We start from the raw sequence: 26,014 nt of genomic DNA, 5'->3' as shown, positions 1-26,014 counted from the left end.
TGAGGCCAACCATGATGTCATTTGTGACTTCATGCAGCCTAATAGGCTCTTAGCCCAAGTTATGAGCCAATTACTTGCATGTTGCATTCAACCCTCAGTAAACATCAATATCAATAATTCCTAATTATCAATAACGATGGAGTCTCCTTTAAATGGCTCCCTGTTGTGTTTGCTGTGAGGCAGGTGGTCATCATAAATGCCTGTTGACAGACCGTGGTGGTCGCTGAGCTGGATGTAATGGACACAGGTTGTCTCTGGTGTCTGTGGGCTTTAGGACCTGTAGTTGTGAGATAATGGGTCTTTGTGGAATCGCAATATTTTAGCCACACACACACACACACACACACACACACACACACACACACACACACACACACACAGTTATGCCCAGTTCAGGGGAAACACAACACAAAAGTGACTCCCCTCTTTCCAAGGACGACCAGTGCCACAGCAGAAACAGTCCAACAAAGAACAATTTATTCATCACTCACATGGAAATATGGTAGATAGACGTTAGGGTGAGCATGGCCCAAATAACATACAAAACAATATGGGGGATAAATTAACTAATTTCCTACCCGCAAAACCAAGTAAGAGAAAGACTTACCTGACTCCCTAACATAAACAGGAGAAAAGGAAGTGTAGGATTCCCACCCCTACAGCTACCAGGACTGCTTTTTCTTTAAGAAGATATTTACATTTTGAAAAAGGCAACAAGTTAATCACAGCAGCAGCTTTCACGAGGCAGCACAGCACGGTTGGACTGCGTTGGACGACATGGCGCAGTCTGCTTGGGAGTCGGGAAACAGAGGAGTCACGCTAATGCCTGCAGGTGCCATTTAAAATTAGGCGGCCTCAGCATCCAAGCCAATCATCAGCCGACACCCATGCTGGAGAAAAAACACAAATGAGAATACAGCACCACCCTTTTCTTAAATGTTTGATACCTACCAACCTGCACGAGACATGAGCAATATTGACTAGCACATGAGACGCTGGATGTTATTAGGCATGCGTGACAAAAACAGGGCCAGGAGCAACACCAAGGCTTCCTTCTAAATCGCACTGTAATTCACCTGATGCTTATTAATTTTTTTTTTGAGAAGTAGCACACAGGGTGGTCAATACCCCGCTCATCTTCCTGCAACAGCACAGCGCCTGCACTGTGCATGCTGGCTTCTACCTCTATTTTAAAGGGACACACAAAACCAGGAGCAGCCAGCACAAGTGCGCTGCACAGGAGAGCTTTAGGAACACTGAATGATTCCTGACAGTCAGAGGTCCAGACAAATTGGCTAGAAGGGCTTACCAGACTGGTAAGGAGTGCAACTACACTTGCAAAATTCTTACAAAACCCACAGTAGTAGCCGCACATCCCCAGAAACCGGTACAGGAAAATTCAGAATTGCCTGGACTTTTGCTGACAAAGGGCACACCTGCCCCACCTGCTTCCCCACAGCCCTGCCTAACTCACATTTAGCCAGATTCACAGTCAAATTGGCAGCCTCCAAACAAGATAAGAACTAAGCTAAGAACCGCCTGTAATGTCCCTACATGCTCAGACCAGGTGGAAGAGTAACACACAATGTCATCAAGGTACGCCTCGCAGTTCTTAACACCAGAGAGGACCGTATTCATCAGCCTTTGGAAGGTGGCACGAGCACTTCTTAACCCAAAAGGCATGACTGTATACTGGAGGAAATGATCTGGAATGACAAAAGCGGAGACCTCAGATGCATGACATGAAAGGGGAACCTGCCAATATCCTTTTAATAATCCAATTTAGTGACATACTTGGCTGACCCTACACGGTCTACACAGACATCCATGCGTGGGAGAGGAAATGAATCTGGCTTAGTAACGGCATTTACCTTGTGATAATCATTACAAAACCAAGGAGTTTGGTCCGACTTTGGTACACACACACACACACACACACACACACACACACACACACACACACACACACACACACACACACACAGACAAGACTGCAGACATTAATGTTGTCCTTAACAGGCCTTAGAGTTGCAACAGCATGACATTTTAATTTTCAAGGTGCAATACCCATGAAATCTTACAACAGAATATAACACATAATATTTCACAAAATAGTATGTCCTACCTTATGTTGTTTTTTTAACATCAACAGTCCAATCAAATTCAATATTTTTTAACAAAATAATTTAGAATTTGATATTTTTTAATTACATTAATATGGTTAAATTTAATACTATAGCAGGAGTGTCAATATTTTCCAAAGCCTTGATTCTTTGACTTTTGATTTTAAGGTCATGATTCAATTTAAATTTTCAATTTAAAATGTTTTTTTTAACCACTGATGGGTATGCTATTGTCAGGACACAGACAGGTTGTCGTTCAGAGTTGCAACTAAAGATTATTTTCATTATATGCAAATCATCTTTTGGTTCATTTTGTCTATAAATGGTTGGTAGATAGTAATAAGAAGGTCATTCTAATTCTTCAGAGCCCTAATTGCTTGTTTTGTATTGAAAACTGTCTAATAATCATACTGTATATGGCAAAGAAAAATATCAAACATCAACACCAACAGATATTTGACCTTTTTACTTTAAAAATGTCTAAAGAATAATTCCTTAATTATCAAAAGAGTTAAGTAGATTAATTGTAGATAACTCTTTTGTCTTATGTCTGTGACACGCCTGTCACTGTATAAAGTCCATGCTTATAGTCTCTGCAGACACTTAGGAACATTGGCAGATAACAAAATTTACATCATGAGGCCTTTCAGACCTGCACAACCACGTGGATGTGGATATCATTAAGGTCAAATGGACTGCAGTTATATAGTGCCTCTCTACTCTTCTGACCACTCAAAGCACTTTACATGTACAAGTCAACATTCACCCTCTCACATGCACATTCAAACACTGACTGCAGAGGCTGACATGCCAAGTGCCAACTGCTCATAACTAATGCTCATTAACACACACACACTCACATACTGATGGCAAAGCCTTCAGGAGCAATTTGGGGTTCAGGATTTTGCCTGAGGACACTTTGACATGCAGACTGGAGGAGCTGAAGATCGAACCACCGATCTCATAATTAATGACCAACCCGCTCTACCTCCAACTAAAATACAAAATACGTTTACAAATTCATTTTTTACCCACTACTTGGACACATCAAAGTGTCTGTCATAGTAAGTGTCACTTACATGAAACAATGTTTGCCGTTTAGTCAATATAGTGAGTAGTTTACTGCTGCTGAGTTTTTATGGTTTTGCTCTTGAAGTAAAGCAGCACAGGGTCATCAAAGGGACCAAACATTAGCGAGGAAAAGCCCAATTATTTACTGTAAAAATCTTCCTCTCATTCATTAGACACAGACACACACAAAACCTTCCTTTCAGTCTGATGACTGAGACAGTCAGACAAAGACTTGGTCGTTAGCCGTCACCTAATATCCCCTTCACATCATCAAAGGCTGAATTTAAATAGACTGTGACTGAGAAATCTTCTCCTGAGCAGTCATGTAGAGATGGAAAAGAGTATAAACACTGAATGAATAAGTGAGGAGATGAATGAATGAATCATTTACGATAATTAAATGATCAATAAATCAATAGTCATAAGAGTGACGTTCAAAAATAAAAAATGAGTAAATGGACGGATGTATGATGGGTAGATAATTGAATGAATTCACAGATGGATGGAGTGAATGAGTGAATGATCTCAGCAGGCCTGTCCTTCAGTGAGCAGATGCAGGAAGGGATCTCCCCCAAACGGACGTTGCTGATGATGGGCATTAGCGCCATCCATTAGAGAAAACGAGAGGGTGGAGAGGGAGGAAGAAGGGGAGGACAGGATACAGGGGAGTTCTGTGTATGAAGGAAGAACAGAAAAGCAAGGTGTCCCACGCATAATAAGAAACAATATGCAGGGATTAAATATGCAGGGATTTTTTCCTTAGTGACCGATCTAAACAGTCCCTGATTTTACACCTATTGTCCAAAACTGAAGTTATTTTTTTTTTCATTCTGACAATGCTGCTCATTAAACCTTTCCCTAAGGTAAGTACACAATTACATACATTTTATCAGTACAATTATTATTTGCACTCTTTCATACACCACACATTTGATGACATTAGAGAAGACATATATAGACAATGGCCAACGTGGTGCAGCTCACTTCGCACATGCAACCTTTCTGGCACAGACATGACAAAGCAGCCTTCAATATTCATGACCATCCATTTCACTGTAGGACTGTTAATCAAAAATATTGAGTTATTGATACATACTGATTCTGAATATTTTCAAATAGATGCAGCACCCATTTTCTGCAGTATCAATACATTGATACAGCTGCGTTCTCACTCCCTCTTTTCTCTGCTGACACAATTAACTTTACATCATTTTTAAGATTAATTAATTACACATTTTAGTCATTTTAAGGCCTGACTTAATGAGGAAAAAAAAAACCAAATGTGTCTATGAAGTTTTAGGTTTTTAATATAGGTTTGTTATATTTTCTTTTTAATAAAAGGCTATATTTTATGTCCTCAATGTTGTGTCAAGTATTGAAAATGGTATTGAATATTGCTATTTTTCATGGTATTGTATCAAATGTAGAAATTCCAGTATCAGGACGACACTACTGTTTATATGTCAAATTTAATATTTTTTGCAAGTGAGTAAGTAACCATTTATATTACCTTTTTGCAAATCTGCTCTGACATTTTTGTAATATGTTTCTCTCCTGTCCCAGGTGTTATTTTTTATTATCCCTGGGACGATGGGACATCCTTAATTTTGATCGCTGACAGTATGATGAAGATTAGAGAAGAAAAGTGAATGAATGAAGGGATAGAAAACAGAGAAGTGTGATAGAGGGGAGAAGGGCTTAATGATGAAAGTGTTCAGTGACACAGACAACAGCAATGTCTCCTGGGGGATCTTGAGTCATCAGCACATTATCCATCCATCTGTTTGTGAATACCCCTCTACTGCCTCTCTGTGTCTCCTCCTTTTCATCCTATCTGCCCCTCACTTTTTTCTCTTCCACAGCCTGTTCGCTTGGCTCCTTCTCAGGTTACAAAGATACAATGCAGAAGTGTACTTGGGTTTGTTAGGGTCAGAGTAATCCAACTAATTCACCAGCACAGTCATCTCATGAGGGGAAATTATACACAGACAAATACAAAGAAATAGTGAGACCCTGAAGCCTGAAATTCTGGATTTACAGGGATGGATTACAACCAAATGTCTGTGCATTTCAAATGTCAAACCATGGGACAAAGCCTTCATATGCAACAAATCCCCTCTAATTCCAGAAACATGTTTTCCTTCCTAAGTACCTTTGATTGACTACACAGATGAAGTACTAGCCCAGTGGTCCGCTCTGGTAAAATAGTGTTGAAACCGCAAAGCATTCCCATTTTGCAACCACAGCGTTCAAGATAAGAGATGAAGACAGAAATGTCGGCAGATTTTTTTTAAGGTGTAACATTAGAGGCTGCTGGGAATATTATACTGTACTTCCCTCTCACATCAATCACACAATGCATGAATTTTCTTAAGTGTACACTTTTTATGAATGTTCTTGGTGCATCCATTGCTGACTCTTGCAAATTACTATTAGTATTTTAAGCATTTTCTACACTTGTAGTCACTGTTAACCATTATGGGGAAGAGTGAGTCATGAGCTAGAATTTGGAAAAGAAAGCCTGTGACTGGAAAGTTTCTAATTTGACTTCTGGGTTGGACAATTAAAAGGCCCTTTCATGCCGGAAGTTCAGCTCACTCACCAGACCAAAGAGCAAAACAGGGATAGAAGCTAATATTTTTAAGCACTGGCCCACAAACCCTACTTCTGGTAGCCCAAATGTAAACAGCTTTTTCTTAACCGTGACACTTGTGTTGTCCACTTTTCCCATGAATTGTGATATGGTGTTTCCTGAAGGCACTGGGCCTCATGCAAGAACCACTCATATGAACAGAGTTGTTCTTATTTTCTTTCAGATATGAACTCAATTTACAAGTGGTCCCAACCTGTCGTAGAGTCATGTGGAAAATAAACAGTATTTGTTAGTACTTTATGCTATTTTCTTTTAGTAATTAGATTAAAATGCTAATATAATAATTAGAATAAACCTATCCTTTGTTTTTCCCTTCTCTGGCTGACACTTAACAGACATATTGATCAGTTCTTAGGCTCAATTACAATGCTACATTGGGCTAAGTGGTCGATGACTTCAGCTATTGACGATGGACAGTGCCTTTTGTGTTTTTGAGTCTTCTGTAAGGATTGCAGTTTGATTTGGCTTAGTAAAGACATACTTCAACAGCCCAGATGTACTGGTAGCTAACTGGTGATCTGTTCACATTTCTTGGATAATGTTGGATTAAAAGGCATAAAGGAATCGGGATGTTTGTGGAACTGTAACATTGTGTTGTTGAAGGCTTGCCACCAAGGGGATAAAACTTGGCAGCTACAAGGGGCCACCAACATTAAAAATTTGGTGACCACAGAGTATCTTTTTGTGGCCACAGGCCATCAGTCATGGTTAATGTCAAGCCCTGACAAAATGATGTGTTGTTGCCTTTTGTTTCCAGTTAGTTTAGTATTCACACACGACTTATTATAAACAAAACAAGTTACAAACAAGTCTGAGAACTCATGGTGTTCTTTACTGCACCTCCTGCATCTATTGATCTTCTCTGGTGGTCACAAAGAGCCATTAGAAAAATATGTTGATTGGAGGTCTGCAACTGGACCTCACAGTCTTACGTGATAAATAATGATGGACAGCTGTAAAGAAGAGGAAAACTGAACATCTTGTACTGTAATATTTGGTGAACAGTTGCTTTGTGATGGCTTTCATACAGTTTTTAATGAAGAACTGTCATAATACAGAAAGTAGGACACAAGCACAACAACCCTTTGATTTAACTCCTTTTTACCTTCTGATGCATTATGGAAAATCTCTGCGCTCATGTTAAAGCCCATATGGTGCCGCAGCTGCCAAATCATCTTTGAATATTCTCTGGTTTGCTTGTAGATTGCTTATAAGACCTTCCCTTTGACAGTTTGCACGGTCAATACATGGATTATGTAAATTTACAGTTCATCAGTTTAGTCCTGGGTTGTGTTGAAACCACACCAGAAGTCACAGACCGAGACTCTCCTTTTCAAGCATTTTCAGTCCATCCAATTTGTTGGCCCTCACCAGAGTATGAATCAACCCAAATGAACCAGTCAAAACTGGAAATTCACACCAGAGTTCAACATAAAACAGTTTAGGCATGATTCAAACAAAGGCTCCTGTGCAACATGACCATTATTCAACTACAGCACAGCCATTATGAGCATTAGGAGTTTTATTATTCTGTCCCACAGTTTCAAAACATCATTTAATACAGTGGTTTGAATCAGTGTCTACAGTAAATCTAGCTTCCCACCATATGCCAACCTTGGTTTAAGTAGTTTTTAGTTAAACATATATAGGTATGACAAACATATTTACAATAATCATCAGCCCAACAGGTGCGCCCCGCTCAGTTGGTAAAAAACGTGCACATTATGAGTACAGTCCTATGCAGCGGCTGCTGGTTCGACTCCTGCCTGCAGCCTATTTGCTGCGTGTCTTCCCCTCTCTCTACCCCTCTTTTCTGCTTTTCTGTCATATCTTCAGCTGTCCTATCACAATAAAGGCAGAAACCCAAAAAATAAGCTTTAAAAAAAAAAAAAATCATCAGCCCAACATAGCCATAAAGCTTCTGCCCCTACAGCATGTTCTGCCAGGTACTTGCACTACATAGTGACCTGGATGTTGTTACTGGCTGAGTTACAACACAGCGCCAATCTTGTATCCCCACTGTGGGGACAGGTGTAAGAAATAACTTCAATCTACTGAATCAGCCTCAAGCCTCTCCTAATGTATCTGTGTCGGTTTTATATTGTTTATTTCTTAAATAATTTAAATGAGATACCACGAGAAATGGGAATGAAAAATCTTCCTTTTCACACTTGTCCTTCATTGGAGTTTATCTTCATTAACAGATCTTTTTTTTCTCATGAATGTTTTGCTGCCATCCCACTATTCACCATGAAACCACTCACGTATGTGTCTCCCTCCCTCTCTTTCTATTAGATTATTGTTTAACTGTGGGAGGAATCAGATTTCTCACATGTGTTTATCTGTTTCTCTGTGCCTCTAACACAACTGCATAAATGGAGCTCAAAGAAAAACTCAACTCCCACATATGTACACATCACATCTAATATCATTTAATACAATGTATCTCATTATTTTTGTACATCATTTTGATTTTTGATAAAATCCATTATTTACTCTGTAATACTGGACTGAAATCTATAGATTCTACCTATTTTAGACAACCTCTACAGTTCATCTTTCATGCTTGTTTCACAGTCTCATGGTGCTCACGGTGTGGTATTGTTTCCACAAGCTCAATAGTGTTGCCAAAGGAGAATTAAGTCTCTTTAAAGTTGAATTCACATTTTTTACATACTTAGCAAACTGCATTAGCAATGAAAATGATTTGGGCAATAATCAAATTACAGTTATAAACAGTGGAGAGTAAAATTAAAATTGTGGTTGAGTGATTTGAAAAATTAATTTCTTGTTTAATTGTGGCGTGTTGCTGGAATGTCAGTTATGCCTTCTTTGCACCCACTTTGGTGCACGATAAGTTATCAAAGTACCAAACAGGTGCAGGTGAGGATAAAAGTCCTGTAAAACCTCACAACGTTTTTTTTTAAATGCCCGACATCTATAGTATATGATTTTCTATCCATTGTAGCTGCACTGGAAAGGAAATGGTTAGTGGAGGTGGTGAGCTTTTCCATTTAGACACATGTGGTGAAGCTGAGGCTCTGTGCTCTTTCATCAATTAATACTGACCTCTTGAAAACATATCAGTTTGTTATGAGCAGCAGGAGCACTAAGTCATTGTTTTGCAAGTCACAAATAAGTCTGAAGCCTTTGCACGCAGGTCCAAAGTCAAGTCTCATAAGTCCCAAGTCCTAAATTCTGAGTTTTGAGTCCTTATGAAGTTGTCATTACATTTTTACAACTGCTTCTCTACTTATACTTCTTTGTGCAACTTCAAATGTCAGAAAAGAAGGAAGTAGTTCTTGCATTTGCGTCTGTAATTTTTGACCTCCACATTTGTCATGCTTCAATTAAATTTTTGTTGACCACCGCCCAGCTGATTCAGGAAAGGAAATTATTTGATTTGTGGCATACTATTTAAATCACACTTTTTAATCTTAAGGCTCAAGTCCAAGTAAAGCCACAAGTCAACGGTTTTAAAGTCCAAGTTGTGATGCAAGTCCGTTTAGATTTTGTAAAGTCATCAAACATGTGACTTGAGTCTGATTTGAGCCCAAGTCATGTGACTAAGAGTGTCATGTGACTATGAGTAAACCCACTTCAGCCTGATTCAGACTGGATTAGATAAACTGTGTGTCCAGTTGGGGATTATCAAACTAACTAACTCTGACTGGCAGACCTGCTCGGCTGAGTTTTTCCTTACACTTCCAACCAGCTGAACTGTTTGCTTCTACTTTTCATAATTTATAAAACCTAAAAAAGTTTTCCTTTTACTTAATATTATGACATCTACCATAAAGTGAACTTGCAACGTGATCAATCTTTGTCACCAGGTGAGCTACATCAGAGGATGCTCTGAACAGCTGCCTACTCATTACATACTATACATGGATGTTGTTGTGAAAACGTATTCTTAAAAATGTTACCTTTCATAAAAATGAAATTTCTTCTGATATCAGCAGGAGAGGTCTTTTATTTCAGCCACAGTGGCTTGCCTCTGCTATAATACACTGCAGGAAACTCTAATGTCATCTCCCAGCAAATAAGTGTTTTTAGGAATGGTTTTTCCTTTAATGCTGGGGATGGGCAGGCTAACAAGTGCTGCAGGGAAATACACACTCTGACACAAGCTGACTGATGGGGCTGCAGCAGCACTTATAGATTATCCCACACTGCCTACACTTAAGCTCTCTCTTGTCCATTCATTCATTCACCTTGTCATCTCTTCTCCCTCTAACCTTACTCTTCTCCGTATGTATCTTTGCATTTTGTACATACATGAAGTGCACAAAACATTTTCCATACATCTTCTATGAAGGAAAGTAATCAGGTGAATTAAAGTGAAAACTATTGAAACACACATGAAAGCCGTTTAATAAATAAATAATGTCGAATAATTGACACTAATTTAAGGTAGTATATCCCAGCCTTACCTTTACCTACAGTGTACTCCCTTTCAACATTTTCAAATACATATGTTTTGGACACTTGTCTTGTAATAATCACGCTTCTAAACAATCACAGTATCTGCTGCTGGAATGTGCAGCCAGTATACAGTATGTACATTATAAATGATGAGCTGTGTAGGTTGTCTCTGTACCTGTGAGATTCATCAGCCTCCAAACAAACCATATTTATATCCTGACAGTACTCTATCCTGACACTTTTGACAACTGACACATAGTTCCAGTGTTTATGGTCATGCTTTGGCACTTTATTACAAGTCGGGAAAGATCATGATAATGGTAACAGACTGAAAAGGCCAACTGTCACTTTAAACATGAGATAAGACAACACGTTTCTCACTCCATTTCAAATGCAGCAGCTTGGTCAGTGACACTGCTCTTCAAACGAAGACACTGTAGGTAACCCTCAGGTTTGCAACGCCCAGGTGGACTTTTGAAATAAAAGTACAAGAAGTACTTGGATAGGTTTAGGCACAAAAACTACTTGGTTAGTTTTAGGAAAATATCATGCATTGGGTATAAATAAGTTACTTATATGTGTTACATGACTTTTCTTGCGTACCTAACTTACACAATGTAAGTTACTGTAAAAATAAATTAATGTTTACTATTCGACACGAGACAAGAACCCTGGTCTCCTGTGTTTGTTTGATCCATCCATCCCAACTCTTCCATTCATGGACTTTCTTGGTATTTATACTACATCACCTGACTTTGACAGCTAATGAAAACTCAATGCTAAAGAGGCTTCATCAGGAATGATGCTACCTACAGTGTGATACTTCAAAGCATAGAGGCACAAACCAAGCTGTCGTATTTGATGTGTTGGGAGTGAAAATTGGCTGCATAGGACACTGAATGTTTAACTGAAACCATGAACTTTGCCTAGCAACATATTTTAGCAGCCTATGCCCACATGGTACGCATGTCACCAAGTTTTATGCTTCATGTAACCATCATCCACCCAGGCGTGCTGTCTGCTCCTCTGTAGTACAGGTATGTCATACTGCCTGAATTAAAAACAAGTGAACATACTCCAAGAAAAAAGTACTGTATGTTTCAAGTACAGCATATGCTCAAACATGCATTCCTTACATGATACATAACTTTTGCATGGTCTGTGTGCACATACACACACACAGACACACACCGACTCACACACAGGCACACAGACACAGACTAACACACAGAGCAGGCAAATGGGATTACAGAGTGTGTCTGCAGGCTGTGACAGCAAGTTTGTGCGTCACTCCCGCTGAGCCAGATTAGACTGAGCTCCACCGCAACCTTACAGGTCCGTTAAGGGTAACAGACTGGCTAAAACTATAACACAGACACCGTCTACCTCTGGTTCACTACTCACTTACCTCTCACTGACTGTCTGTCTCACTCTCTCCTTATCCCACACTCTCTTAATCCTCTAATCTCGTCATCTTTCTTTTTGTGTACACATACAAACAATATCCGTTTCACATTTGTATTTACTGTCAGAAATGCACACACACACCTGCTCTCTGCCCTGCGTATCAGGGCTCCATGAAGGCGCCAGTTACAGTCCCACTCTGCTTTCTCTTTGTCCATCGTTTTGCTGCAGAGGACCAGTGTGATGTGTCTTCATCTCCTGAGGGCAAACACAACACCAGAATTAAGGGTTAGGATACGCTGTGGGCCATTTGAGACAGCTGTAATCTGAATCATTTTGCAAATTCAGATTGTTGGATGGACAAATACACAGACAGACACAGACAGATGCAGAGTATCAGTCATACACCACACATGATTTTCATCTAAAAGGAATGGAAAGCTATAAAGAGGGGAGTGAACAATGTCGGGAGAGCCTCTCTCTTCACTCACGTGTTAAACAACTCGGCGATCATCACAGGGAAGGAGAGAAAAGAGAGAGAAAAGAGAGCAGGGATGAGAGGAGGAAGAGGGTGAACAGAGGAGGAAGAGAGAAAATGAGAAGAGGGAAAAGACGAGAGCAGACAGGCTAAGCGGTGAAAAAACATGCACTTTGTCATCAGAGCGTCTGATAGACAGACAGAACATAGAACGGCTGCAAAAAAGGAGATGAAGGAGGGATGGAAAACAGTGAAGTGAGCCAAGGGAGGAGAGGAGGAAGACAGAGAGACAGACGAGGTGAAAAAGACAGCAGGGCTCCCTCCATCGCAGCAGGATGGGCCTGCCTGGGCTGCTTGTGCTGTTTGTGGAGTCCCACTTGCCCCTGCTCTGCTCCAAACACCATCCATATTTAATGAGGCCCTTACAAAGCCCTGGGAAAAGAGATGCTGGGAACTCTTCTGCCCCCCCACCCCCCCAACCCCGCCACTCAAATTGTCACCCCTTAGTACTTTTCTCTTTCATAATTCTCTCCCTGTTCACTCTTTTAATGTTATCTTTCTGTTATCTTTCCCTGAATCTCTTTATTCCACTTTAGTTATTTTTAAAGACTGTTAAAAACTGATTGTTTCCTTCAGCTCCTCCGTGTCTTAAACTCCTCCCAAAACACTACAGGGTGTTAAGCAAAGGACACAACACTAACCTATTACCTCAGCATGTGGTCGCCAATGTAGGGCTTAATTTTAGTCCTGCATGTTTCAAACAGAACGACGGCTTCATCTTTTCTTTAAGTCAGAGTTGGGTAGAATCAGCTATGCTCTCTCAGCCACAAAGAAACAACATGCACGTGTGCTGTTGTTCTCTTTTTCTCTGTTGCACCCACTCACATTCAGAAGCAAATCGAGGCACATGCTCTTTGTGATTGTGTATGTGTGTGTCTATTTGTGACAATGTGTTTGATTTTATGAGTGTATGTATGTTTTTATTATGTGAGTGAGTGGTTGGAGTTTGTGTATGTGTGCATGTGTGTGTGCGCGTTAGTCAGAGTGCTGCGTGCATCAATAATGTATCTAGATAATGCAGCCGCTTCACTCTACCAGGAACAACTAACAGGCGTACCGACGCAGACCCGAAGACACAGAATGAAGAGGGAAAGAGACAGAGAGACACAGAGGCAGAGAGAGAGAAAACACATGAGGTAGCAGAGAGGAAAGATGAGAAAGGGAAATGTGAACAAAACAGATACAAAAATGGATCAAGAAGGCGAGGGTGTGCTGGGTCGGGAAACCTAAAGAACAGTAAAGAACATCTGTGTCAACCTGGGTGACAAATATTATTTGGGATCAATCCTCGGTGTTCTAACCCACTTAGAGAGCAAGGGGTTTGTGCAAGAAGCTAATCTGGGTATTGTCTGTATAATACCTAAATTACCTGACAATAACTGACTTTTAAGTACCCTAAACATTCTGATAGACACTGTCATTGTTTAAGGATTACGTGTATTATGTTGGATTATGTAGAAAATCCAGTTTCGAGGTAGATGCCATTTTTCAAAAAGTGTGGGGATTTATCTGTGTACTAGTTCAGTGTCCGCTCAAAACATACATTTGGGACAGACTTATTGCTTGGCCTCCAGTGTTGCTGCTTGCAGCTTTCTCAAGAACCGCTCTTCCAAAGTTTTCACTCGACACTGACTTACTGACTGACTCTAAATGAATTAAATCCCTGTACATCATAGCAACCCTTTACCTGAACTGTCAGTATTATTAAGTACTGACTTATAATTTAAACCTTTTCAAGTAAACAGAAAATATTAAACAACCCAATAATGTGGTTAGATGAAGCCTGCTCCTTCATGTTCCATCACTCCCTATAATATTTCAAACTGATCTGCTGTCAACAAAAGCTGAAAATGACCGACAGCTTGTTTTGTAGACACACTTTTGATGAACGTTAGCAGTAAAGCTACGCTTACTCGCATGTCAATAAGTATTTCCTGGGACTACTTCAAAATAAAAGTCAGCTCTTGTTTATACATGTAAATGTTTTTAATTTGAAGCTGCAGCACTAGTAAATGTTCATTTTAGCAATTAGCAATAACTCAACACAACGGTATGGCTACTTTTACATTTAAACAGTAAAGTGCTAGAGAGAAGGGATGCTGCTGTCTTGCTGTCTTGCTGTGCTTTTGCCTTAACTGTTTGTGGAGAGTGGTTGCTCTGCTGTGAGAAAATATTTCTAATTTGCAGAGTTCAAAGGGCGTCACATTGTTGGGTCTCTAGCTAAAATACTCCCACACTTTTGATGATTATTAGTTTCAGCTAAGTTTTTCAGTGGGAATTCTTTTTGACCGAGTGTAGCCATCTTTGCAATTTGCCATGTTTGTAATTGATTATGTCAGTTATGTCGATGAGTCCCAGTCCCCACTTCTACACAGAAGACGTTAATACAAAATGTGCCATGTGTCCCAACTGCACTGAATTTGACACTGCAATTCATTGGATTCCCAGAAATACATCTGCCACGTTTGAAACAGATGATATGAACAGTTCTTGAAATATACAGACAAAGATTCCTTGCTTTATATTTAGTTTTTGCATATAAAGTACTGATTGTATTAGATTTATTTTTAAATAAACTCTAAAAAAAATGCAGGGGAAAATCTGATTTTAAAAATATCACTTCTATGGGATCATACAAAGAAGATATCTGTGTGCAACAATGCTAGACTCTTGCAGTTTAAAATCTGGCACCAATTGCATATTTCTCACAACAAAAGACACAAAATGAAGCCCCAGGTTTTACCTTTGTGTCTAAAATGCAAAATCTCTATGGGGACTTACATATATTGTGTGTGTGGTCCTGTCCCAAAATTCAAGCATACTGGATTGATATTATGCAAGAAATAGAAAATATATTCGGCACAGCTTTGTATATGAACTAAGTTTCTTTGTGTCTTTGGCATTTTAATCAAGATGTAACTGTTGGTACTAGTTCTCGCAGACTGTGCAATATTCTTGCATATACTGATAAAAAGAATATCTTTCTGTCATCAATAAATGACAAACCTGCTTCCAAAGTGAACTGGCATAAGATAATCTTGGAGTGTTTTCCTCTTGAATACTTGACATGCCTACTCATCCAAAGGACAGTTCATGAAAATATGGACTCCATACCTCTGCTTTTCCAACTCCACAGTGACTTCAACACTTGCAAGCATTGTATTTGACTGACTATGGACCCAAACCCCACCTCGTACTTAGATATTGCAGTTAGAATGCCCCATTTGTCATCTGAACTTTGATTCTCATGTTTTGGGTTGTATTTTAATTATTTATTTTTTCTAAAGAGCACCTATGTATTTTTCCAGCTATTATTAATAGCGATTGTGTAGGCCTATGTTTTTGCTGAGCTCTTTGTTATTTGTGCGTTCACAAAGAACCCAAAACACTCAATAAATATACTTGAGAAAAAAAAAAAACAACATATCACTTGTGGTGTACAGCTGCACTCCTATTATATTACTCATATTGAAGTGAATGGGGGGAATGTCTCTCTTGTTAGAAAATGATAATATAACTATTTGCAAGTATTATAACCTGTTCTGATTAAGAGGACAAATTATTTCTGGCAGAACCTACAGGTCACTGTATGAACTCTGTTAAGATGTGTTTAGATCACTACATGGATTCCTACAGTATTTTTGTAACAAAAAACTCGGTAGCCAAATCTGGAGGCAGATTTCTCCCAGCAAATGTTTTAGTTTGGTCTTAATATGATTTGTTACTGTATAGTTTCATTCAGAAACAAATCTCCTTATTTGTCCTGCATCTTTATTTGCAGCACAAGCAGTAGCCATCAGCTAGAAGCTGCTCAAAATAGGCAAAGTTAAAAAATTATTTGAACTTTTAGTGTGATGATAATCAGCCCAGGACCATCACAATACACCACATTCAGAATAATAAAGGTAGAGGGGCATGCAAAAGCATTTTCTACTGAATAATAACACTGCTCAACACTCTCCGAAACCCTTTCTTATAAAATGCTTTCATAGACCTTATAACTGCAGACATTTTGACATGAAATAGTAGTGTTAACACAGATGTTATTAATGACACTCATCAAGGCTCTGTTCCATTCAGCTCAAACAGAGTAAGGGTGCTGCTATTGTGCATGTTAGCTTACTACAAAGCCTCTTCTACAACCAAACTGAACAGGACTTTAATTTGTATCATTCTTAACACCTGTGTTTATCCAATCAATATATGAGCCATGAAAAAAATGTCTACTAATCCTTTTTCCTTTTAATTTTGCTCAAGACTTTCTATTGCAGAAACATTTTATGAGCTGTCCACTCCTGGATATAAAGAAACGTGACATTTGAGTGAGAATGAGCTAAAAGCAATCACTGAAACTGAAACTCTGAAAATTAAAAAGCAGAAAATAGTAGATCAAAGGCCCTGTACGCTCACAGAGGTGTTTTCTATTACCCTGGGTTACTAGACTTCTTGTCAATTAGAAGTGAGGTGGAGCTATGTCGAAAATAAATCTATGTAACGTCAATAAACACTATGTGCTAATAAGACTGCCAATGTTGGATAGTGAAAGATATCAATCAAGCACAATCTGTACATGCCCACACAGTCCTGAGAAGAGATCTAATGAGTGAAAACACCTGCGTGGGTGGGCTCTGCTGTACAGTAGGTGTGAAGGCGTTTTAATGCTAATTTACTGGAAGAAACTCCCACGTAAAATAAGAAGTAACTATAGAACTTCATCTACAATGCCCAGAGCAAATGTATCATCCACAAACTGACCACACCACTGTTATGTTTACCAACTCAGCTTTTTGTGATTGCCTCAGGACATATGCTTCCCCTGGTCATAGAGGTCTATAGAGTTGGCTGTTCTGGATGTTTCCCCGACTGATAATTCACACTTGAAAATCAACCTTTAAGAAAAATCTCTTATAAACAATCTTTACCCCTGCATTGCTAGACAACACATTTACTATATGGAGTCTAAAAGGACTCAAATGTATAAAGGACTTTTATTTAGACAATAGGTTTGCCTCCTTTGGTGAATTAAGTCTTAAGTATAACTTACCTCATTCTAATTTTTTTATTTATTATGTTACATGCAAGCTAGATATTTTGTTAGGGAAAACATTCCTAAATCACCGTTTTTATTACTCTAAGGTCATGTTATATCAATTCTACCCCTCTGTATCTCCAGTCTGTGATAAATGTAAGTCAAACGATGGTACACTTTTGCACTTATTCTGGAGCTGTCCATTAATCTATCCGTTAAGAATTGGTCAAGAATTTTCTCCTTTTCTGGTGTTTATCACAGGACCCTCTCTCCTGACAGGGACCTGGCTCTTTTTGGATGTTCAGAGGACTTTTTAATACTTCCATCATACATTCAAACAGCTCTCTTGATGGACATGGTGCTAGCTAAAAAACACATTCGAAAAGACTGGAAGACATCAACTCCACCATGCTTCAGAAATTGGCTGTGTGAAATTGTTTCGGTTATTCACATGGAAAAGCTGTGATTTAATCACCCAAAATGTGCACATAAATGGGAAGAAGTTTGGAGTCCATTTTTACAATAGTTGGACTCAATGAGTGCATCTGAATGAGGACTCCATTTGGATGAACATATCAACTGGGTGTTTTTGTTTTTTTCCTTTTTTGTTTTTCTTGTTTTTGCATATCCTTATTTATGATGGCCTGTACCTAATAATCACACATGGAAGATATGAATTGTTATACGCTTTTGTGTTAATAATCCTTGATTATGATGAATGCAGGTGTTAAGATCCCCTGTGTGTGTGTGTGTATGTGTGTGTGTGTCTGTTTTGGTTGGGTTTTGGGTAGGGATTTTTGCGGTGACTTGTATGTTAGTATGGAATTATAAAATCATCAATAAAAATAATACTCAAAAAAAAAAAAAATAGAATAATCTCAAAATTACTCAACACACAGGAGTTTGGTAGATGTTTTAAATACCTTTTTCAGAAATCACGTTTGGTATGTGTGCAATGCAATGTGTGTGTAATGCAATACTCACAAGCCTTATCAGCTATTGTTAAGAAGAAGAAGAAGTAAAGCCACAAAGTCAGAATTCCACTGAACACAGTAAAAATTGTTCTGGGTTGACTTTAAACATGTCAGAATTAAAAGTAAAGATGTCAATTTTGCTACATTAAATAAACACAGATTTACATTGGATTTACTATTTACTAAATGACATTTTTTCAAGTTCTCATTTATATTTGTTTTTAATACAACAATAAATATCGCATTGTGTTTTTGTGTGTATGTGGGGGGGAGTACAGCTGAAGATATGACAAGAAAGAAAGAGGGAGAGAGAGTGGGGGGACAGCATGCAGCATGCGATGATATATGGCCAATACACCTGGCAATAAGTAATAATGCACCATTGAATGAATGATGATAGGCCTTATAAGTAAATCTATAATTGATAATATCATAATTATGAACTGTAGTTCATCTTTCAAAGTCAAAATGTCTTCAGACTGATGCAACGTACAGTCAGTAGTGAAACACTTTGGCTTGAATAACAGCAGACTGACTGTGCACGACTCTACAACAGGTCTGGACCACTCGTAAATTGTGTTCATATCTGAAAGAAAATTCAAAATACAAGAAAACTGGTGAATGCGACAAGTTCTCCTAAATCACTCATACACACCAGTTAAGCACAAATTGAGGCAAAGTGATTCATAAGCTTTGTATTGTGACACATATCGCACCTCCAGATTCTGGCCAATACAAGGTCCTAGAGTCCATGACTGGATAAATCATATTAGCTTTTTCTGTACTGCATGTGTCTGTTTGTACTGTCATGTTGCCACTTTATACTCTTGATCGATGTTTTATCTTTAATTCACTTACATGTCTTTCACTCATTTTTTCTACTCTTGACCCAAAAGAATTACAGCTACTGTATGTTCACTTCTCTAAGAGCAGCAGAGAGGGGACACAATCCAATTAGCAGCTCACACTGTAGTCAGACACAGATGTATACACACACACACACACACACACACACACACGATCCTTGTAACCTAATGACCTTTTCAGGTAAATGCCTATCATTGAACTGACACAGACAGCATGTGTGTTTGTGTGTCTCTCAAGTCTCAGATGCTAACAGGTGAATTACATGTAGTCTAGATTTAGGTTATTAGATATTCACTTAAGGACAAGAGTTTTCTCAAGAATTTTGGTTTCATATGCAGCGCCAGACAGTATAATGGTTTAGATGATATGTTGCTTTTCTCTCATTAGCTGATTCATATTTCATCCCAATTTATAATGAGTGTTTGGTCTCACGGAGAAGAGGGTTGGCTTTGATTCAGAGAACACATTTATCTTCGATCTCACTCAGTCAATAAGGTAAATGGGCATTTATGGCAAATATAAAAATAGGATACGAGGTAACACCGGTGCTATCATATTTATTCTTGTGTATCCAAATGTTGCAAACCCTGTTTCTATTTATTCCATTCACAAATGCTCTTGTTAAAAGATTAATGGCAACTGTATCAGCTCATGAATCTCCAGTTAGTTCTATCCTGTTAGTGAGAAATCCATTGACTTATACTGAGAGAGAAGAAACAGACATCATATGCATGTAAAGTGTAGTTAGATTTACATATAACTTACAGATTTTTCTCAATGAGACACAGGTACTCTGGTCACTGAACATATACTGATATTTAGGCAATGGCATTGGGTGCGCAAACTCAAGATCATAAATGAGGGCATGTTTTATTTTACATTAGTTTACTTAATTTGTCTTCTGCCAAATACACAACTATAGGTGGCAAATTGAAATATAGCCATTCAAGTACTTTGCTAAATTAACTTGCTCAAACAAAGCCTGTGGACAACAGATGTGAGTTTGTCAGTATTGGTTAGCCCACACACCCACTGCATGTAGCTATGAGGCATTGAGATTCCACTAGGAGCAGTGGAAATAATCAAGTCATAGTTGCATAGCACTTGTCAATAATCTGCTATTTAAAACCAAATTCTTGACATTATGATCACCTGTGACAATTTCGTAAGATGGGCTGTTTGTTCCTTTTGGGTGAGCCAATTGAATGGTGAAATGTAATGTATGTAAACAAGCATTTCATGTTTACAATCTAAGCTAGGCTACTTCTTGTGTTCGGATGCACTGAGACACATTGCTAATTCTTTTAGAATCACATCGTAGTCCTCTGAATCAGATCAGATCAAATTGACTCGTAAGGTGCCAAGAAATTTCCACGCCTAGATTCCAAAGAGTCTTCACTCTGTTCTTCAGAAGCAACACTTTCATTGTTTAGAGTTGTTTTGCTTTTTGTACTTTACAAACATGTATAAATGTTTACAGCTAATAGTATCTGTATTTCCTAAATGTGGTGTATTAGAAGAGGTGAATTGTAGCATTCCTTCTTATGTGCCACAGACTTGCTCAGGGAAGTGACATAAACAAATGTTAATTAGATGTCAGTTGCCTAAAAATATAAGTATTTTTAGACTTTTAGTGGTTTTCACTCTTCAGAGAAGTGAGCTGGTTCAGCAAAGATAGACCCAGCATGTAAAGAAAGCAGAGTGTGTGACATGGAGGTGAGATGCTTCATTCACACATCCGGTGGGCGCTAGCACAGTGGGCTGGGATGGCAGCAGATCATCTCCGTTAGCTGTGACAGGGATGGAACGCAATCAAATGGACATTCGGGCTTAGGCTCACATGCATACAGTATACTACATGTCATATTCACATCAATTCTACAGGTTTTATAGAGTTTTCAGATGATCCTTGTTAATGATACTGATGGTCATGAAGTGAATTGCAGTCAGCATTCTGTTAAGTGTAGCAAGAGTTGCACACTCTTGGGGGTGCAGGGGAGCTGAGGAGAGGCAGGGCACTTGGGAGTGCGCACAAAAGTCACATCCTTTGAAATTTCCTTTATGTACAAATCAGTTGCCAGTGTTACAAGCAAATGAGAAAGTTGTGTGAGGTCTAATTTCTTTAAAGTTACATTACGATCTATTTAGATATGTAATACACAGTGAGTAATACATGTAAATTGCTTAACATTGCACCTTTGCAATGTTTTTCCTAGGTTTACTAAGGGCTGGGCTTAGCTGCTGGACTGCAAATTGACAGTTATCATGGCTAATTCTTATCAAGTTATTTCTCTCTGCCTGGCTCACAGTTTTTATGTATGACTATTATTGATTTGGCAGCCACACATAAGTTCAGCGACTGTGTAAACCTGCTCTGTATGAAGCAGAGACCTGCAGAAACAGATATCAGTGTTAGCTTGTATAACTGCAAACATCACAGCAACTAATGCATGACACACATCTTAGGGGGTAATTCACTAGCTGGCTAGCTTCTAAACTTTGGATCACAATAATATATAAATTGTGTTGGGGAACTTTTATTGGACTTAAAGTAATGCAACAAGATGTCACCAACTTTACCTGTCTCTCCTGTGCTCTGCTCCATGTGTGCATGGTGCAATGTTGTTACGATACTGGAATTTCTCATGACGATAAGATACCTTTTTCAATAACCCTGGTGTAAACTAACTCAACATTGAGGGCATTTTTTATTAAAAGATAAATGAGCAAATGAGATGGGATTAAGTGAGGGGACCATGTGGGGACTGCAGCGGTGTGTGTCAGCTCAATGTCGGAGAGAAGACGAAACAAATATAAGATTTTAAGTTCTACAGTTCTTCAGGATCCCAAAGAAGGCAATGTGCTAAAACATCCGTCCATATAGCTGAAACTAAAAAAGGCTGCTGTGTTATGTATGTACAGCATTCCCCTTCTGTGTTGATGTCTGCCTGTAAACCAGAAACTCTGGAATAGATGTGGGTTTTCCTTCAGTTCTTCATTACTGTAGGTAGACGGGAAATCCCACCAACACCCCGGCACATATCAGTTTTCATGGAGGTAAATCTCAAGTAATAGAAAGTTTACTGAATCAGAAGGCAGGTGTCAGTTTACTGTCTGTCTCCATCCAGTAGGAGCTGATGGATAGCTTTTGATGAGCCTACTGCCCTAAAAGCGCTTATAGAACTATTTCTGCTGTCGTCGGAAACCCCTTTAATTAGGAGTTTCAGATTGAAGCCAAACTGGCTGAAAGTGCTGTCTATATTGCAAAGGAGATTAGGCTTGACCTAAAACCTTTTAGACCTCTCTAGAACAGTTCCTCCGAACCAGTTTCAGATTGTGTTTTTTTTGTGGCTGTACCACTTTTCACTCGGGGAAGACTCCGTTGCCTCTAATTTTCTGTCACCTTCACAACCTCAAATGTTTTGTGAAGCTTTTTAAAGGGATTTACCTCTTATAATATTCAGGTTTCAAAAGTAGCCTAAGTATAGCACAATTTGAAGCGAGATGTTGAGCTCTAGGGTCGAAAGTTCATTATGTAATCCCTTTGGTTTGGAGAAATAAAATTTGACTCTGCTTCTTATTTTACCATTGTGTGCAAAGCTTTGAGGCAATGACAGCGAAGAGGGAGACGAGGGAGATTTGGTTACATCAGGGACTAAAGAGCTGAACGTTGCATGTGTGCGCAGTTTCATATCATGCACTTTTAAATGTTGGTTTATGAAAAGTGCAACACCAATTAACTTTATTATCATTATCAACAGTGCTGTGCCATAGGGTCTTAAGAGTATCTCCACATTTGCAATGTATGTCTGAATGTGTGCAGGGCAGGCGTGTGTGTACTGTATGTTTGTGTGCACGCAGTTACGTACAAAGAGCTTGACAGACACACCCCGAGTTTTCGCTCAGTATTAAACTTGACAAATACGAAGCATCAAAAATGTAGCCGAGCCTAAAAATAACATCATAAATTAGTAAAGCCTGGGAGGGCCTTCAGAACGCTGCCTGCCTCATATTCTTCTTCTTCTTCTGTTTCTGAGTGTCAGGGCTCTCTTTGTATTCTCATCCGGTCATGAAACACAGATACATGTGCACCTTGTACACACACCTATGGCTATGCATGTGCACAGACTGTACACTCAACATGCAGATAAAGTGGAGCCACACACAGAGCAGCAGATTGTGCCACTTATTAGCATGTTACAATAGCATCAACACAGTGTGCTGAAGCATGATGCAGCAAAATATCTGGAGCAACATCTTACTGTGAAATGCATGTGTGTTTGAGTGTGTCAGTGTGTACATAATGAGTGTTTGTGTGTGGGGACGTGCATGTTTCTGGTTGCAGTGATGCATTAGTAAAACACATTCTGATTTCACAGAGACTACGTACTGTTGGTCTGTTCATCAATTCTTTAGCAGTGGTTGAATATAGAAAATGACTGAGTCATTTGCTTTAAAGGGAGCCAGGGAATGCCTCAGTCTGTTTGTGTCTAATCTGACTAAACATCCAGAGCATTAGGTCCACCTCCCTGGTACCGCCCTACTCAATCCACTTCTCAGAGTGTTACTAAGCTTAAAAATCCCTCTTATCAAACTGCCTCCTCACCTTCATGCACACCCCTCCTTCATCATATGACTTAGATGGATTTAAACAGGTACAGTGGTGAATGGGTGAGAACTTTCATCTGTCTCTCTCTCTGCTAACTGGAGTACTTTAGGGAAAGGGGAGGTGTTATTTGTTCGCTGACTGTAGATTATGCATTACAAGTATGTATTAATGGTTTAATGCTAAATGTTAAGGGCATCCACTAGGAAGCTTAAAGGTAGAATCAGTTGGAGCTGTCCGCAAACACACCAGAAAGATAGTTGATTGTTGAGTCTCATTAATCATCACCAATACTGACAGTCTGTGGTTGGAACAGAAAATTAATGAGAAAATAAGAAAATAGAGGCAGACGATTTGTGCAGGTACAAACTACATACTTCTAATGGGTCATAAGTGATGATGAGAGTAATTATATTTCTGTGAGTCTAAACGTTTTATTTCTTTTTAAGGAAAATGTTGCGTATTATGCCTTTTAATGTATCAAGCATGTTTTATTTTTTTCTTTGTGTTAAACTATAAAGCTGCTAGATTAATGCATAATATCTTTGGGTCTTTTCTTATCTTTTTATAATTATTATTATTATTAACAACAAATACGAAATATCTGGCGTTTGTCCAGCCAAACAACCCTCATTTACTTTGCAAGCTTGCAGAGGCACTGAAGAGAAACAAATACAGTTTCTGCTTTCAGAAATCTATTTTGGGCACTTCAGATCTGGTTGTTATTCAGTCTAGTTGGCTGTAGAATGACGAGGTGTAAAGACCTTACCGAGTGGCGGGTATCTCCTCTCTAATCCGCTCCTGAGCGCAGGGCGAGCCGTCCCGACTGTCCTGGATGTGGAACAACTTCGAAAAGCGCCGCAAAAGAGCCGCACCTTTTCCCAGACACTGACAGGTCAGTTAATCCAAATCACCTGGCGTTAGACGGCGCGAGGAGCACGGCTCGAGATCCCTGATAGAAACAAAGATGCGTTTCATAAAGTCCTCGTGCAGGTGAGCGCGAGAGATGCGGATGGGTGAGGCGCACGCGGTTTAAACGACGGTAATCCTCTCTCTCGCTCTCGCTCTCTCTCTCTCTCTCTCTCTCTCTCTCTCTCTCCCAAACACACGCACGCGCGCGCGCACACACACACGCTTACATGCGCGCACATGCATAAAGTTTTAATAGCGGTGACGGGGCATCTCTTCGTTGTTTCATAAAGAGAAAACAAACAATGGAGACGAGTTCTCTAATGTTGACACACCTGCATCTCTCTCAACTCCATTTGTCTGTGCGCGTGCTGGCGTACCTGTGCTGCTAGACGAATGTACACCTAATACCAGAGGTTGTATTTTTTTTTCTCAGCCCTCATGTATGTCCCACCATAAATGGGTGACGTGCATATGCTATGAATAATTGTACATACATTATATATATTTAGTCTTCAGAAAGCATACATTATTTCTATTTGCACAGAATAACAGAATTATCTCAGAACAAACAAAAATTAGCAGGGTCAGTATTATTAGTCCCCTTAAGAACTGATGTTTTCATTGAGCCATAGCACAAACCACTGTTGTGCAATGATGTGCTTTAACTTGCAACATTGTAGCATTCACTATTGCACAAATGTTTATCTATCTATCTATCTATCTATCTATCTATCTATCTATCTATCTATCTATCTATCTATCTGTTATTGTGTGCAAATAGAAATAATGTATGCTTTCTAAAGAAAATACATATATATATATATATATATATATATATATATATATATATATATATATATATATATATATATATATATATACATTTCCTCTGTTTTGTTGTCACTGTTTTGATTTTCACACTTGTTTCTGCCATGTAAATGTCTGTTTACCATGTCAATAAAGCTCTAGAATGTAATTGAATAGATAAGGGAACTGTTAATTGGCTTCTGTTGCCTCCTATTGGCGCCAGTGTGTCAATGCACTATCCATTGTGCCCAAATGTAGGACTACAGTATTATAGGCCAGGCTGGCTAGCTGAACAGCAAAGGGTCTCACAGCTCCAAGGGTCCAAAAGGCCACTTGTCACTGTGTTCCAGATAATTATTTTAGTTAGTTTTTGTTCTCATGGTGAAATCAAGTTCTGTGTTTATTCAATTACTACAAACTCTCTTCCCAGTTACAGAAGGTTACAGAAGATTCAATGTTTTGTTAATCTTTTCTTGCTTACTGTATATAAAGACCGTACCGTATATGAAGTACATGTAGGAGGAAAAGAAGAAAAAAACAGATCACTTTGACAATATTATAATTATTTAGAAGCACTTTGGTCAACTTTTGTTGTTTTTAAATGC

At 38.9% G+C, this 26,014-nt stretch overlaps 1 protein-coding gene across 1 annotated transcript in view; it reads right to left on the bottom strand.

The window, feature by feature from the left end:
* The window catches only part of frmpd1a (FERM and PDZ domain containing 1a), a 55,655-nt gene extending 30,979 nt beyond the window's left edge, over positions 1 to 24,676 (bottom strand). Inside the window, exons 1-2 of the mRNA XM_084715807.1 lie at positions 24,460 to 24,676; positions 11,821 to 11,934 (exon numbers count right to left, since the gene is read on the bottom strand). The gene's annotated coding sequence lies outside the window, so the exon portion shown is untranslated. The remainder of the gene's footprint in view (positions 1 to 11,820; positions 11,935 to 24,459) is intronic.
* Between the last annotated feature and the right edge of the window lie 1,338 nt (positions 24,677 to 26,014).

The sequence above is a fragment of the Lutjanus erythropterus genome, chromosome 3, assembly GCF_056507025.1.
Source record: "Lutjanus erythropterus isolate fLutEry1 chromosome 3, fLutEry1.hap2, whole genome shotgun sequence".
Taxonomy (NCBI): Eukaryota; Metazoa; Chordata; class Actinopteri; order Lutjaniformes; family Lutjanidae; genus Lutjanus; species Lutjanus erythropterus.
The sequence above is the reverse complement of the archived record's forward strand: the minus strand, read 5'-3'. Positions and strand labels throughout refer to the sequence as shown.